This window comes from Mytilus edulis, chromosome 7 (genome assembly GCF_963676685.1).
Source record: "Mytilus edulis chromosome 7, xbMytEdul2.2, whole genome shotgun sequence".
NCBI classification, from domain to species: domain Eukaryota; kingdom Metazoa; phylum Mollusca; class Bivalvia; order Mytilida; family Mytilidae; genus Mytilus; species Mytilus edulis.
The window spans coordinates 77,634,321-77,652,195 of record NC_092350.1 but is presented as its reverse complement, the minus strand read 5'-3'; the positions used below and the strand labels follow the sequence as shown (position 1 = coordinate 77,652,195).

At 31.0% G+C, this 17,875-nt stretch overlaps 1 protein-coding gene across 5 annotated transcripts in view; it reads right to left on the bottom strand.

Moving 5' to 3' along the window:
- Positions 1–17,875, bottom strand: part of LOC139482274 (calponin homology domain-containing protein DDB_G0272472-like) — a 48,361-nt gene that overhangs the window by 22,282 nt on the left and 8,204 nt on the right. For 3 of the 5 annotated variants that reach the window (XR_011654818.1, XM_071266067.1, XM_071266071.1), the window contains exons 2-3: positions 10,648–10,795; positions 5,542–5,601 (exon numbers count right to left, since the gene is read on the bottom strand). The gene's annotated coding sequence lies outside the window, so the exon portion shown is untranslated. Of the gene's footprint in view, positions 1–5,541; positions 5,602–8,042; positions 8,387–10,647; positions 10,796–17,875 lie in introns of those variants that run through there. The other 2 variants (XM_071266068.1, XM_071266069.1) reach the window with 2 other exon arrangements.

The window sequence follows — 17,875 nt, the reverse complement described above, 5'->3', positions numbered from 1 at the left end:
TCTACCCTCAAATTAGTTTACACTGTAAAAAGAGGCAGATAAAGATATAAAAAAGAAGATATCTGCCAATGAGACAACTTCTCATAAGAGACCAAATGAAGAATTTATAGTACTCTCTAAACAGTTTTCACTGTAGTGAAAGGCAGACAAATAATACAGGTAAATCTTTTCAATTATGTAACTAACTTCCTAAGATTTGTATTTTTGCATCATGATTACCGTGAGGGAATTGCCTAGATTTCCATTACGTAACTTTCTTGTTGGGTTTGTAACCAATCTATAAACATGATAAATATGTGGACATTATATCACATCTTCTTTTTATATATTAGTTGTCGGACTGGGTTTTGGTTATTAAGATGACCTGACTGGTTCCCTGAAATCCTTCGTTCTATTTTTCCGCTTCAATTTAACGGGTTTCCGTTTGGGAACAGTTTTTACGTACCCATATTTTTGTTTATATTGTAGGGGAAAGGATATAGACATGGAATTAAATGCAAAATATTATTTGTCGCCAACTGGGCGATCAGGATGATAAATATACTTGTCCGAAAACCTAGTAGATTGGGCGATTGAGCAACTGTTAAGTTTATAAGTCTCTGTAGTCAATTTAAGTTATTGTCTGGAAAACCAGAAAATCCTTGTTTTTGGCTCCTTAATTGTCCCATATTTCTAAACAGTTTGGGTCAATCCAAAAAAATCAATCGCAATCTTCCTTTTGTGGTATAGAACCGTAATTGTGGTACAATTTCAAAGAGATCCATAAACTTACTCTCAAGTTATTGTCTGGAAACCAAATGTCTTCGGTTGACAAAAACATCATTAAAGGACCAATTTTTGAAGTCCTGAATAAAAAATTTGATAACTTTATTTGACTCCTTTTAGAATGAATATTATTTGTTTTCAGAAAATTAACAGGGAAATTTACTCACTCTAGGCCCTTCTCTTTTTATGGATAAAAATAAAATTGAGAATGGAAATGGGGAATGTGTCAAAGAAACAAATAGTTTGTTTTTACCCATAAAATGTTTCATACATTCTGCCTGTTTACATGGTGTAGCTAAAAAAAATTCCAGACATTTTAAATGGAAAAGTTATCCACTATATATATTCTTGACTATTTTCACATTATCTTTCAATATTACCAAGCAACATAAATATATACATTTCATAAATTTGCATAGATAATTTTTATACTATGATAGAATCAAATTTCATCTCTTATTAAATCATCTGACCCAGACATGTTATGCATGATCAACTTAAGTTAAAAAGTTAACTACATGACAACAAATGTTTTATGAACAAAAGTTTTCCTTTTTTTACATAAGAGTACAAATGCATTAACAGAATGTTAATTTTCCTTAGAATTGCAAATAACTTTAAAACTGCCAGCACAGAACAGAAATCAGGTGTCCATAGAATGATGAACAACTGTAAAACTTATATCATCACATAACTAGAATAAGTTAATTAATACAATGGTGAACAACACAAAAACTAATATCATCACATAGCTATAATGTGTTCATAGAATGGCAAGACCTCCTTACACTGATATAATAAACTGCAATGTGTTCATAGAATGGCAAGACCCCCTTACACCATTATAATCACATAACTACAATGTGTCCATAGAATGGCAAGACCTCCTTACACTGATATAATCACATAACTACAATGTGTTAATAGAATGGCAAGATCCCTTACACTGATATAATCACATAACTACAATGTGTTAATAGAATGGCAAGACCTCCTTACACTGATATAATCACATAACTACAATGTGTTAATAGAATGGCAAGACCCCCTTACACTGATATAATCACATAACTACAATGTGTTGATAGAATGGCAAGACCTCCTTACACTTATATAATCACATAACTACAATGTGTTAATAGAATGACAAGACCATCTTACACTGATATAATCACATAACTATAATGTGTTCATAGAATGGCAAGACCTCCTAACACTGATATAATCACATAACTACAATGTGTTAATAGAATGGCAAGACCTCCTTACACTGATATAATCACATAACTACAATGTGTTAATAGAATGGCAAGACCTCTTAACACCGATATAATCACATAACTACAATGTGTTAATAGAATGGCAAGATCCCTTACACTGATATAATCACATAACTACAATGTGTTCATAGAATGGCAAGACCTCCTTACACTGATATAATCACATAACTAGAATGTGTTCATAGAATGGCAAGACCTCCTTACACTGATATAATCACATAACTACAATGTGTTCATAGAATGGCAAGACCTCCTTACACTGATATAATCACATAACTAGAATGTGTTCATAGAATGGCTAGACCTCCTTACACTGATATGATCACATAACTACAATGTGTTCATAGAATGGCTAGACCTCCTTACACTGATATGATCACATAACTACAATGTGTTAATAAAATGGCAAGACCCCCTTACACTGATATAATCACATAACTACAATGTGTTAATAGAATGGCAAGACCTCTTTACACTGATATAATCACATAACTACAATGTGTTAATAGAATGGCAAGATCCCTTACACTGATATAATCACATAACTACAATGTGTTAATAGAATGGCAAGACCTCCTTACACTGATATAATCACATAACTACAATGTGTTAATAGAATGGCAAGATCCCTTACACTGATATGATCACATTACTACAATGTGTTCATAGAATGGCAAGACCTCCTAACACTGATGTAATCACATAACTACAATGTGTTCATAGAATGGCAAGACCTCCTAACACTGATGTAATCACATAACTACAATGTGTTCATAGAATGGCAAGACCTCCTTACACTGATATAATCACATAACTACAATGTGTCCATAGAATGGCAAGACCTCCTTACACTGATATAATCACATAACTACAATGTGTTAATAGAATGGCAAGACCTCCTTACACTGATATAATCACATAACTACAATGTGTTAATAGAATGGCAAGACCTCCTTTTAAACACTGATATAATCACATAACTACAATGTGTTCATAGAATGGCAAGACCTACTTACACTGATATAATCACATAACTACAATGTGTTAATAGAATGGCAAGACCTCCTTACACTGATATAATCACATAACTACAATGTGTTAATAGAATGGCAAGACCTCCTAACACTGATATAATCACATACTACAATGTGTTCATAGAATGCATGACCTCCTTACACTGATATAATCACATAACTACAATGTTTTAATAGAATGGCAAGACCTCCTTACACTGATATAATCACATAACTAAAATGTGTTAATAGAATGGCAAGACCCCCTTACACTGATATAATCACATAACTACAATGTGTTCATAGAATGGCAAGCAACCCTTCAACTTGGTTTTTTTAGGAGCCATCATGTTTTTATACAAGCAGCTGGTCAGTAAGATAGTTTGAACTGTGAGTCAATCCTTAGTGTACAAACTAAGTCCATATGAACAATTTTTAAATTATAACTTCACAATGTTACAATAATCAAGAAACACATTTATCTTCATACAAAAGTATATTTTTGTTCCCAAATCTAAAAAAAAATTCTTTCAACTTACACATTTATGTTTTTATTGCTTATATCATTGTTGACTAAACTCCTCGTATACAAATGTACAAAGCAATGTTAAGAATCCTCTAAAAAACACATGTTTGCCACACACATATGGTCAGATTACAAGACAACTGGATAAAAATAACACAGGTATATAATATCTTATGTCATTTTTTGCAACAGTTATGAAATAATTTATTACATTATGTTTTATCAGCTAGCTAGGTCATCTTTTTTTGCAAAATAGTAGCATGAAATTTTATACTGAAACCCTTTTGAAATGTTTATAACTGTAACAGTTTTAAGGGATAAACAAGTTTTGTTTTTGTGTATTTTTATTCCAGCAAAAACTTGTATTCTAATATGCATATTTAGGTGTGGTTAAATATGAAATGTATATCTATTATTTATATTTTTAAAGAAAACTAAGCATGCTTCATGAATAATACATTCTTATACATGTATTTCACAAACTTTACTGCATTCAACATGTTAAAGTGATTTTCCCTAACTATTTTAATATAATTTAAATTTCTACATATGTTACATGTACAAATGGCAGGTAGTTTCTACAAATTAAGAACTTTACTAAGTTCCTCTTTTAACCCATATAAACTAGCAGAAAACTACCCTTCCAGATCATTGTTGTTGCAACAGCCTGTAAAACTGTTAAAGGTTTCACATATTTTGTCTTAAAGAGAATTGTTGCATGAATGAATAATTGAATGTGTGGAAAATCAAATAAGGAACAATAACAAAACAATAAATAAGGAATGTGTCCCCATGGATACAGATGATGCCCCCGCTTGCATACAACCTTATAAAGAACATTAGATAACTCAAAAACATAAAAAGTGACACTGCCCAAATTTGTAAATGATCTGAATTTTTATGGAAATGAGCAATGTGTAAATATTTCATATTATTCCATATTGGTATTATTTTAGCAGGTTTCTCTATATGAATTGGATTTTGAATACAAAAGCATATTCACCTGAGAAAGTGTTATTCACCTGAGAAAGTGTTATTAACTGCGCTAAACGTCACGCGCTTTTACATGCTACGTTATGGTAAAATGTTTCCTGTAAAATTTGTTTTGGTATATGTTTGTCATCAAATTCATTTCCTTTCCTCCGAATATGAAATAAAACAATTACTGTCTTTTGTTTCGGTAAATATAGGGTTTAATTGACTTTTGAAAAACTGATATTCACTTCGGCCGTCGGCCTCAGTGAATATCATTTTTTTCAAAAGTCAATAAAACCGCATATTTACCTCATCAAAAGACAGTAATTGTATAACATTTGATTGATGCAAACTAAAGTAAAAGAACAGAAACAAAAAATTCAGCATTGTTTTCCATACGTAAAGGGGCATAACTTTAGAACTGTAGACATGACACCACCAAAATTCGGACTTAATCTGTGCTTTGTGGTTATGGATTTTTAACCTTTCCTAAGATAACATTCCTTTTTGATAAAGTTATTGTGTTATTTTTTTTTTAATCAGAATAAAATAGTGAATTGTCACATACAATATATTAGTAACATTATTATAATAACATTCACTACTTACACTTTTACACAGTATTTGAGTTAAAATCCATAATTTCCCAACCTTAGTACATTGAAAAATGTCCATATTTTGGCCTGAAGGATCACAACCAAGTTTATTTTATATCATTAATCATTTTAGGTCACAAATTTGATCTATACTGATTAGTTCAGCAACTCTGTCGAAAAATCAAAATAAAAAATAACCTTAAGGCACATTCTTGTTTTCTAGGTTAAATATATAAATGTAATTAAATATTTGGTAGGCATTCTAACACTGCTTTTTCTTTTCTTTAATGCAGCCACATTGAGTGATAGATCCTAATATAGTATACAAACCCTTATATAAACACACAGGGTCATTCTTAAGTATTTAATTATTTTATTTAAATTACCTTGAAAGTCATGTATTTCCTGTTCTTTGTTTCTTCATTTTAATAATCCTTTAAAATGATCTGAAAATTATAAAATAAAAGAAAATACCATTCAAAATGCCAGCTTTTGAAAAAATCAATTTCCTGATCGAATGTATATAAAAAGTTAGATGACAGTTTAATAACTTTTATTCCTTTAAAGACACATTTATAGTCAAATGACAATACATACATAAGGTGTCATATAAAATTTCCTTGTGACCTTGAGGTAATATGTGTCCATTACAAACATATGTTTTCCTTTCAACACATTTTCTATATTTTATAGCATTTCAATGTCAACTTTTTAATACACAATAATTCTGCTTAAAGATTTGATTAATCTAACAACTGAGTTGTAAGCCAACTGCATATAGATATCAAAACTCCATGCTACTTAAAGGGTTGACAACTCCAAACTCATACCAACCTTCATGCAAGGATTTGTACAGTCAATCCTTGTTTTCATGCAATCATAATTTTCCCAATTTTGCATTTATATATATAATCAATATCAGAAGTTAAAATATGCTAAAATATATTTTCCTTTGTTTTGTAGAGACATTGGAAGCCTAGTTTTGAGGTTGTAGCATTAATATAAGATAGGATATATAGGAAGAAGGAGTAGACCTAATGTTTTAGATGTACTAGTAATTAATTAGACAATTCTACTTGAATTAATACACATGATTTTCATGATTTGAATTATCTGAAGTATTTTGGGGAATATACAATATGACTAAAAAACTTTGCATTAATTTTTTTTTTTTTTTACTTTGGTCCAATGCATTTGATATAAGTAATTTGTAAAATAAAAATGATATAAAAATGTTGATAATATTTCATATTTCATTAAAATATTGTAGATTATTAAATAAAAAAAATTCCTTCAATAAATACTTCAGATGTCACACAAAAAGAATCTTTTTTTTTATAATTTGTTTATTTTGTCATACAAACACTTTAAAGATTAAAACAAATCAAAGAATTCCCTCTCCAGACTGCTTTATCAAGTTTTTGATTAATCTGACAGATTTGCCTGTGTGAAGTACTGATATGGAAGTTTTAACATGCTTAGGAATTGAACTTGTATATAAAGTTTAACTTTTATTGATAATAATATACCAAAGCATGTTCCCAATATTTTCCGCATGCTGTTTTGGAACATTGGGATGGTGATTCATTTTGGTACAAGACCTTCCCACTCTCTTTAAAAAATTACCAAGTTTACAAAGCCTTATAAGTCACTCACTTCCTTATTTTGACAGTAGAGACCTATTGTGATATAATTGAGAGCTGTACAAGAACAATTAAAGAACCATTCTGATTTCCCCTGTGTTACTCATATTTCATCTATAAAAGAACAATTTAAACTAACTATTTTTGTTTTTTCAAACAATTTTTAATTATCTTATAGAAATGAAGACAATAGAACAAAAATGCAATGCAATTTTCTTTCAGAATTAATTTTTCCAAAGGGCTTCACTTAATCATCGTATTTGTTCAAGACATTACTAATATAAACTGGTGGTATATATGTTTCATAAAATTTTATCAAGAATTGTAAACATGAGAGCATTAATAAAATTGAGAATGGAAATGGGGAAGCAATTTTCAATATAACTAATACTTCTTAGCTCTATAGCATAACTCTTGTCATCATTGAGTGGCACTGATTTTGAAACTTGTCCAAGACATTGCTTGTACAAACCTATGATATAAGTTTCATAAAAGAACTAGAACGAATTGAACACATGAGAGTGCAAACGATGCAATTTTTCATATAAATTCATATTTCCATGGAGCATAACTCTTTAAATTAAATTTATCAAAACTTCCAACAATGAATAAAACCAATACCCTGAAAGTATTTCAGTTGAAAACTACTATTAAAGCTGTGAATCAGTAAATTTACAACACTATTAAATCCAAAAACCAAACACAATAATATACCTGTACTTGTCAAAGTTTGTGAGTGGTATAAATTAATTTTATTTCCATATGATCTTGCTACATTTCATCTATGTAGATAATGTAAGTCCTTTATCTGATTAATTATTATTAAAGAAAAACCTGCGTTTACTTCTGATGTTCATCTCTGAACCCTCCACTTTTTCCAGTTTGACTTTCAGTCATCCTTCTCAAGTTTCTACCTTTATATGGTTCAAAATATTTAATAAAATTGAAATCAAATTTCAATGTGTATTCCTATTTTGTCCTTTAATGTCTAACAGACAAGTTATCCATTCCCTTCCTATTGTTGTGGTTACATTAAATCATCAGAAAACCTGTGTCTGCATAAGTTATCTTTTCTCTGATACACACCATAAATGATTAGTACACTTAATTAACTTGTTCTGATAAAAATGTGCAATTAAATTTGACAGCAATGACAGAAAGTACATGTGTTTGCATAATTTATGGCATCTATTCATACAGGTAATAAAATCTTAATTAGTTTTTTCATGTGAAATTATACCTACCTATTTTATCAAAATGAAATGTGTATTCCTGCCAGGTAAATTAAAGTGGTTCAACACAAAAATTGAATCATTGTCAAAATACTTGCACATGACTAAGATCACCCACCAGATGTCAACTAGCCTCTGTTGTATGACCAAGTCCATTGTGGGAGTTAATTACTTGTACTGTTCCAGAAATCATGTTCTACACTTGTTATTAATATATACATGTATGAAGATAAACAACCCAAAATAAGTCCAAAATGTATAAATAAATCAGTCACAAAGACTTTCTCAAGTCCTAATTTTGCATTTAAACACAAACCAACCTGAGAAACTATTGTATGTTAGTTTACGGTTTGGTTCACATGAATAAGAAGCCTCAATCATGTATATATGTTATTCATACAATTTATAAATACCACATTCCGATTATTACGATAATTATACCAATCATTACAACAGGGCTTTTATCATTTGAATTTTTTCTTGTAAATAAGTCAGCAATAAAACTTATGGTCATTGATTTGATGATCAAAGAGTTTAAAGATCATCGATATATAAATTTACTATTCCATGAGAAGTCAATTATATTTATTATTTAAGTACATCATGAAAAATACTCATTGTAGAATCCTTCAATACATTCAAATATATTATGCAGTCTCACTGCATGTAATAGCCATGGAGATCAAAATTCGGCTAACTTTTCATGTAAGTTCATCCATCAAGTTATTCTGAAATTCTATATGTACTAGTTAATAATACATTATGAACTGAACCAAGAGAAAACAGAAGTGATATTATTTTCACAAAAAACTTGTGTAAAAGAATTTTCGAATTGTCACCTGTTATTTAATGGAACAATAGTAAGTGCTGCATCTGTCGTCAAAAATCTTGGTGTTAATTTTCATAGAACATTAAGCATGGAAAAGCAGGTCAATGGCATCACAAAGTTGTGCTACTTCCAAATTAGGAACATTGATTGAATTCAGCAATATATCACAGAGGATGCCTGTAAAACTTTAGTCTGCTTGCTAATGTCACTTTACGTCTAGACTATGGAAACGCTCTGCTATATGGAGTAAATGCCTGTTTAGTCAATCAATAAGTTACAGCGAGTACAGAATACGGCAGCCAGGCTCGTTATACGTTCCGAGAGACATGATCATATAACACCAGTTCTATATTTGTGTCTCTTCATTGGATCCCGGTGCAGTACCAAATTCAATATAAACTTCTTTTGTATACTTTCAAAATCCTACATGCATGGCCTAGTTTAGTTTAAACATATTTTATTGTTCCAAAAAAGACAAATGGATTAGACACAAGTTTTTCAACTTAGTAACGTCTTCTCTGCATGGCCTAGCACCCGTCTATCTTGAGGAACTCATAAGGGCCTATCAACCATCAAGATCTCTTAGTTTGGAAAATGCAATGCAGCTTATACAACCTCGTGTATGCACCAAAATCTATGGAGAAAGACGTTTCGACAAAGTTACTGCGAGCCTTTGGAACAATCTTCCTAGCCATCTAAGACATGAACACTCAATCGAACTTTTTCAGAAAAATTTGAAAACCCATTATTTTAGACTCCCTTTCAATGATTACATTTAACTTTTCATACTGACAATGACTTTTTTAACTTTGTTCTTTTCCTTTTATTTCATTCTTATTGCATTGATTGTTTTAATGTTTAACACCTCTTATAACTGCATTGATTGTTTTATGTTAAGCGCTTAATTAAAGTAATTTCAATTAGATAATGCGCTATATAAATATTGTAAATATTATAATAATAATTATATCTACATTTGCTATTTTATTGTCAATTACCAACACATCCTTTTGTCAATCATATTTCAAATACTAATTTATCATTGATCAGCTTCTGTTAAATCAATTCATTAAATAGAAAGATTAATGGTGCATATAATTAACAAATAAAACTCTTGTAAATGAGCCAAACACCCGATATATCAGATGTAAAGTAGTTATCATGATGCTTCAAACTTGGATGTTTGTTGTTAGATCAGATTAGTACAATTATAACAATCAATACATATAGGAGCTTTATCGGGACTCCGGGATCAGGGATTTTTAAGCTTGGAATTCGAGATTGACCCTTCAGGGATCCAGGAATTCTTTTTTTACTAATTTCAGGATGTTGGGATTTAAACATATATATTTTAATTTCGGGACCTCAGGATTTCGTTTTTTTAAGCCCAGGAATACAGGATCAGGACCCCTCCGACCCCCCTTTTCATGTACATCATTGTAACATGTACAAAATAGGTACAAGTTTTAATCAACTAACAATAAGACATTCAAAAACTGTACGGGAAATAGCTGAATATGCATATCATGTATCATTTTGTTGAGGCAAACTAAAGTTAGAGAACAGAAACCAATACACTGTATTATGATGTATGGAAGTACCAATGAACCAGGTAAAACTTGTAATGCCCCTTTGCTCCGCAGGGGCATAAAAATCTCTGCAACTATAAACTTAATATTTATGTGTGAGTTATCTTTTATGAAATTTATATAAATTGTTAATATTTGTTTTGTTCAGGGTATATTCCTGTTTTCTTTAGAGTATATTCCTGTGTTCAAAAGTACATACCTTCTCTCAGATTTGATAGATTCCATGTCCAGTGGCCAAAATCAACTGAATCTACATAATCAACTGTGGTCAGTTCATCTTCATAGAGTACGTCCTTTACAGCCAACTCATCTTTAATTTATTGCCTCTTAACTTTCAGGTAAAATCACTGTACAAATATAAATAAGGTATTAAAAGGTATGTGACCTAAATACTGCACAAATAGTGTCACATGTATTTATATCCATGTATGATAAAATAGAAACAGATTAAGGATAGATACACACATAAGCTTAAGTTCTTATCTTCTTGACATGGGTACTTTGTGGTTTACATTGCAAACTTTAACTGCTTCCTAGTTTTGTTTACAGTTAAATTCAAACCATGTCCTTTAAACGCAAATCAAAAGAAAACAAGACATGCTTATCTGACTTCTGAGGGTTTTATATAATACCAAAGCCCTCAGTATTGAAGAAAGCTGAAAAATTCATGACTAAATGTTCTACGGTAAAAATCTACAATCTAATAAAAACTGTGAGCTGCTCACTGATGGTACCCTTGCTGCAAGTGGATAATTTTAATAGTGTAAAAATATGGAAGTGTTACATTAACCGCAATACAGACAGGATTAGTGTTCAGGGTCAGTTGACCCTGTCGTGATATAAATAAATATTCTAGATGATTCTTAAAACCATTTTCCTCACACATTCACATAATAAGTATGACTCATGTATTAATTGACTGCTTTATAAAAAGACAAACTCATTTTTTTCATGATAGACTTTTAAGGGAAGAAACTAGCCCCCTACTAAAAGAAACACTAAATTTGGCAAAAACTTTACACAATTCAGTTAATTATTCTTGGTACTCCTATATCATGTCAGAAGTCAAAATGATTTAGAAATTGTTAACCAAAATAAGGATAAAAATAATAGGCTAATACATGTATACAAACAAAATTTAAAAAACCTCAATGAAAATTTATATAATGATAAAATATTAAATTTACAAGAGAATAGTCAGATAGTAACTCAAACTTTTTAAAACAAAAATAAAAAAACCTATAACTTTGAACCATACCTACTTTCTCAAAACTTTGAACATAGACAACTAATTTGTTAATTTAGAATATTTAAGTGAGATACAGGAAAATTTAGGCTATGTAAGCATTGTGATGTACTAGATGATGAGTTTCATATCTTTTTTAAATGTAAAATAAATAAACAATTAAGAAAAGAATTTTTAAATGAAAATAAATATAACTAGAGGCTCTAAAGAGCCTGCACATGTCTCACCTGTATTTACTGATGCTTTGGAAATCATGAATAAGATATCATTAGATACTATATATAATACTATCTAAGATAATAGCAAAAAAACTGCAAAATTTCCATAAAATTACTAACTCAGGGGCAGCAACCCAACAACTAACTGGTTGTCAGATTTGTCTGAAAATTTCAGGGTAGATATATCTAAATCTGATGAACATTTTTGCCACCAGTCAGATTTGCTATATAAATGCTTCAGTTTCAGAGATATAAACCAAAAACTGCATTTTACCCTATGTACTAATTTTAGCCATGTCTGCCATCTTGGTTCGTGGACAGGGTCATCAGACACATTTTTTAAACTAGATACTCTTATGATGATTGTGGACAATGAAGTTTAGTTACATTTTGTCTTTATAGTTTTAAAAAGATTACAAAAATTTAAGAAAAATTGGTAAAATTGACTATAAAGGGCAATAACTCCTGAAGGGGTTACTATTTTGGTCATTTGACTTATTTGTAGATCTTACTTTGCTGAACATTATTGATGTTTACAGTTTATCTCTATCTATAACCAGAGGCTCTAAAGAGCCTGTGTCGCTCACCTTGGTCTATGTGAATATTAAACAAAGGAAGCAGATGGATTCATGACAAAATTGTGTTTTCGTGATGGTGATGTGTTTGTACATCTTACTTTACTGAACATTCTTGCTGCTTAAAATTATCTCTATTTATAATGAACTTGGCCCAGTAGTTTCAGTGGAAAATGTTAGTAAAAATTAACAAATTTTATGAAAATTGTTAAAAATTGACTATAAAGGACAATAACTCCTTAGGGGGTCAATGGACCATTTCGGTCATGTTGACTTATTTGTAAATCTTACTTTGCTGAACATTATTGCTGTTTACAGTTTATCACTATCTATAATAATATTCAAGATAATAACCAAAAACAGTAAAATTTCCTTAATATTACCAATTTAGGGGCAGCAACCCAACAATGGGTGGTTTGATTCATCAGAAAATTTCAGGGCAGATAGATCTTAACCTGAAAAACAATTTTACCTAAGTCAGATTTGCTCTAAATGGTTTGGTTTATTTTAGTTATAAGCCAAAAACTGCATTTTACCCCTATGTTCTATTTTTAGCCATGGTGGCCATCTTGGTTGGTTTGGCGGGTCACCAGACACAATTTTTAAACTAAATACCTCAATGATGAATTTGGCCAAGTTTGGTGAAGTTTCAGAGGACAATATTTTTGTAAAAGTTAACGACGACGGACGACGACGACGAAGCCGGACGACGCCGACGCCGGACGACACCGGACCCCAAGTGATGGTAAAAGCTCACTTGGCCCTCTGGGCCAGGTGAGCTAAAAAGGGCACAATGTCCTTAAAATTACCAATTATGGGGTAGTAACCCAACAATGTGTTGTCCGATTCATCTGAAAATTTCAGGCCAGATAGATCTTCACTTGATAAACAAGTTTATCCCATGTCAGATTTGCTATAAATGCTTTGGTTTCAGAGTTATAAGCCAAAATCTATATTTTACCCCTATGTTCTATTTTTAGCAATGGCGGCCATCTTGATGGTTGGCCGGGTCACCAGACTTATTTTTTAAACTAGATACCCCAATGATGATTGTGGCCAAGTTTGGTTAAATTTGGCCCAGTAGTTTCAGAGTAGAAGATTTTTGTAAAAGTTATTGACGACGACACCGGACGCTACCCAATGCCTTTTAAGCATGGGCCAGGTGAGCTAAAATTAAGGGATTTTGGAAACAAGGGAGAGGACTTAAACTGTTTTCAAGTACCTATGAATTTTGATACCTTTTTTGAAATTCTCCAGACACAAAATCTCACAAGCTCTAATGCCCGCGATTTCGCGGGTGTGTTCTAGTAATTATTATAAATAAGAAAAGTTCTACAACTCTGGAATGTCACATTAGATTTTTTTGTTGAATTAAATGCAGAAAATTGATGCACCACGGTTATGCCAAAGAAATAAACAATGTCCTAACAAACAAAAAACAAGGATTTATAGCACTTAAACACCTAAAGTATACATCATTGCAGGCAAACTGTTTAGTCAAGTATTATTTTGGTATTGAATACTGGTACTAAACAGTGCTATACTTAAGAACTCTTTGACATCTATACTATTTATATTTTAAAAAAGAAAAAAACCTTAAGGTTGTTTTTTTTCTTCTAAATCTACATTAAATATGAACGTATATTTGTTACAAGTATTAAAATGCTTACGAAAGAGCTTATTCCTAAATAAATATCTTACATCAAATATGACAAGCCAAATGAATGTTTCCCTCTAATAATCATATGAAATAATAACAACACACCTAGAAAAACTGTTGTTACTCCAAATCCATAAAAGAAACCAGCCGTTTGAAAAACAAAACCTTAAAACAAACATAAAAGTTTCTACATCTCCATAGAAGGTTACTGATAATCCTATTACAATGTATTATAAAGTGAAAAGTATAAAATCTTCTAATAAATCAATGACCTGATATTACCAATTGATTTTGTCATTTATTACATAATTAATTTTCAATTGTTCAGCTTACTAGCGAGCTGTCAGCTTTTTGACTACAATATTATTTAATCTTATTAAGTTAATCCAATTAAAATTTAATTGGATATTTTTATCCTTTTTGTAAGGTGATATAGAACTATATAAAGTTTTATCATAAAGTGCTTTCATAATTCAAAACAAAAGAGTGTCCACCATGCTCTTGCACTGCACTATTATTAATATAGTAGAATAGAAGGATGAACTAATTGATGAAAATTATATTTGTACATGTAACTGTTATATGCAAATACATTGTAAAATTGAGAATGGAAATGGGGAATGTGCCAAAGAGACAACAACCCGACCATAGAAAAAAACAACAGCAGAAGGTCACCAACAGGTCTTCAATGTAGCGAGAAATTCCTGCACCCGGAGGCGTCCTTCAACTGGCCCCTAAACAAATATATACTAGTTCAGTGATAATGAATGCCACACTAATTTCCAAATTGTACACAAGAAACTAAAATTAAAATAATACAAGACTAACAAAGGCCAGAGGCTCCTGACTTGGGACAGGCGCAAAAATGCGGCGGGGCCAAACATGTCCGTGAGATCTCAACCCTCCCCCACACCTCTAGCCAATGGAGAAAAGCAAACGCACAACAATACGCACATTAAAATTCAGTTCAAGAGAAGTCTGAGTCTGATGTCAGAAGATGTAACCAAAGAAAATAAACAAAATGACAATAATACATAAATAACAACAGACTACTAGCAGTTAACTGACATGCCAGCTCCAGACTTCAATTAAACTGACTGAAAGATTATGATTTCATTATATGAACATCAGGCACAATCCTTCCCGTTAGGGGTTTAGTATCATACAATCATAACATATATGAGAAGAACATAGCCCGTGTACATGCATTAATATAATATACATTGTATAACAACACACCAGAGTACATGTATTCTGATTTGTATCCCTGACCATAATATAATGGTTATTACGATGAGGTTGAATTCCCTGTCATTTATTTATCATCTACACATGATCTTGTCTCAGAAAATAAATATATCTACCGGTACATAAACCCCACTTTCAGGTATAGAGATGTGATTTTTTTTCAGAGACAAGTGCTTGTGACCATCCTGAAGAACTTGCAGTCATCAGATGTTCAGTACTTCAGTACTTTGATTATAAATTGTGACTTGATACCATTGATAGAGAGTTGTCTCATAGACACTCATACCACATCTTTTATCTCTAACTTGTCTCATTGGTGATCAAACCACATTTCTGTATTCCTTTTTATTAATACTACATTTTGTCCATTATTGAACATGTGCAAACTCACTCAGAAAGTCTGAGGAAAATTAACTGTCAAAAAAACATTTCATGAAACAAGCAGTTACATCTACTTAGTATTTCATGGAACCTGCCTAAGATATATATGATCACTGCAATACAATGAAAATATTTGAAAATCCTTAATAATTCTAATTGGTTTATGGGCTGTTTTTGTTAAAGATTAAAACAGATTAGAGGCTATATAGGATTATAATGTTTGGAATGTATTTTAAAATATGAACAAGTAATGTAGTCACATTTTTGAATGACAGCCAATAAAATCATAATCTGACTGGCAAACACTTGGGTTTTCAAATAAAATGAATAATGTATATTATTTCACTGCTTCCAATCGCCTCTGACAAAGAGAATAAAACTGGCAGCATAATTATAAATGTGGCTTCACCTGGAGCCCAGGACATGCTTCCTGAATAAAAATGCCAATTACAATCGAATCGATATAGAAAAAGTATTCGCATAGATCAACAATTAAAGCCAGTATTAATACCTTATAACCTGTCATAATAGGCGAAACATGAAGATGTCAATGTAAAGCTTTAATCCGATCATCACAGTGCCAGAATACATGTATATATCTTGTTTTTCCCTTTTTTCATGATTTCACACATAATTTCTCCTGACCACTGTCAGACATAAGGCAGTGTTCTCCCCAGGCCCTTAAAGGACCACGGGCCCGCGATGTATAATTTTTGACCGTGGTGCTATCGATTTTGCCGCGATGTATAATTCTTATCCGTGGTGCTAAAATTTTCAGGTGAAATTTGACCAGTTTAAACCAGTTTAAACCTAGATTGTTTATACCACGTGATCAATTTACCTTATTGAGGTCAACCTTGTTGATTGGAATTAATAAATGTTACCAGGTTACATACACTTGTAACATAATTGTTTTGTGTCTTAATTAAGATTTGATAACTTTATGATCACAAATAACTATTCACTCAGCTTGTCTGACAAAACAGCCTTTGGACATGTATCTGAGTAATCTCGGTCTAATATCACATGACCCAATTAATTTAAGTAGATAATTCAAGTTTATTTACAATTAATTGCAATCTAATTTATAAATCAAATACATGACTGTACCTTCAAACTGAATATCTTTATCCCAAATTAATGAATAAAAGATGTAAACAAGGTTCACAAGCACATGTTGAATCTATTTATATCTACTTCCTGTCATTTTGGCGGGAAAAGTAGGGAGACTTTGTTATTGACATTGAATATGGTTACTTAGGGATTTTTTTTTAAATGAATCATGACAAACAAAGATAAAGGTTTTAGTGCAGCATTTAGGTTTTACAATGTATCTTACCACCAAACACAAGAAAGGTTAATATTTACATGAAATTTATATTTTATTAAATATGGCAAAATGTTCAAAAGTTTATATATTTTTTTAGCAGAAGTTAAGATAGTAACTGGTTCAAATATAAATAAAACAATATAAGTTCTTGTAAATTTTAAGTCTCCATAAGACAGAAATCCTTTCATATATATATACAACAATTTTCTTTCTAGAAACTAGAAAGTTTTTTAAATTGAACTCTTAAATGATATTTTATTTTTATTGATCATATATCTATTTTATAAAAGATTAAATAACTATAATTATTTTATAGTAATGAATCATGTTTTATTCATTTTAAAAAGATATTCAAGTATACATGTTGTTTATTGATTTACTTCTTTTTTACCAATAATTTTATAACTCAATGTCTACATAACACATGTACAGTACCATAGTATTAAAACAAAACAAAAGACTTAAAAACAAAAGTAACTAGAAATATAGGTAAGCGACGCAACGCGACACCACACATTATACAATTATTTTACCAAGAGCACGCGTTACCCTGGTGCTATCCAAAAATCCTGGGGAGAACACTGCATAAGGATCATCATAAGGAGTTAAAAATATGGCCGTGTTTACACCTCAAAATTTACAATGAGTACTGACAAACTGATAATGTAGGAAAGTTTTCAGGCATGATAGGAACTTGAAATGTAAAAGTTATATGAAGTATGCGTTTCAGAAAATTCAAAACTAACCAGAATTTTGATGTGCAGTTTTT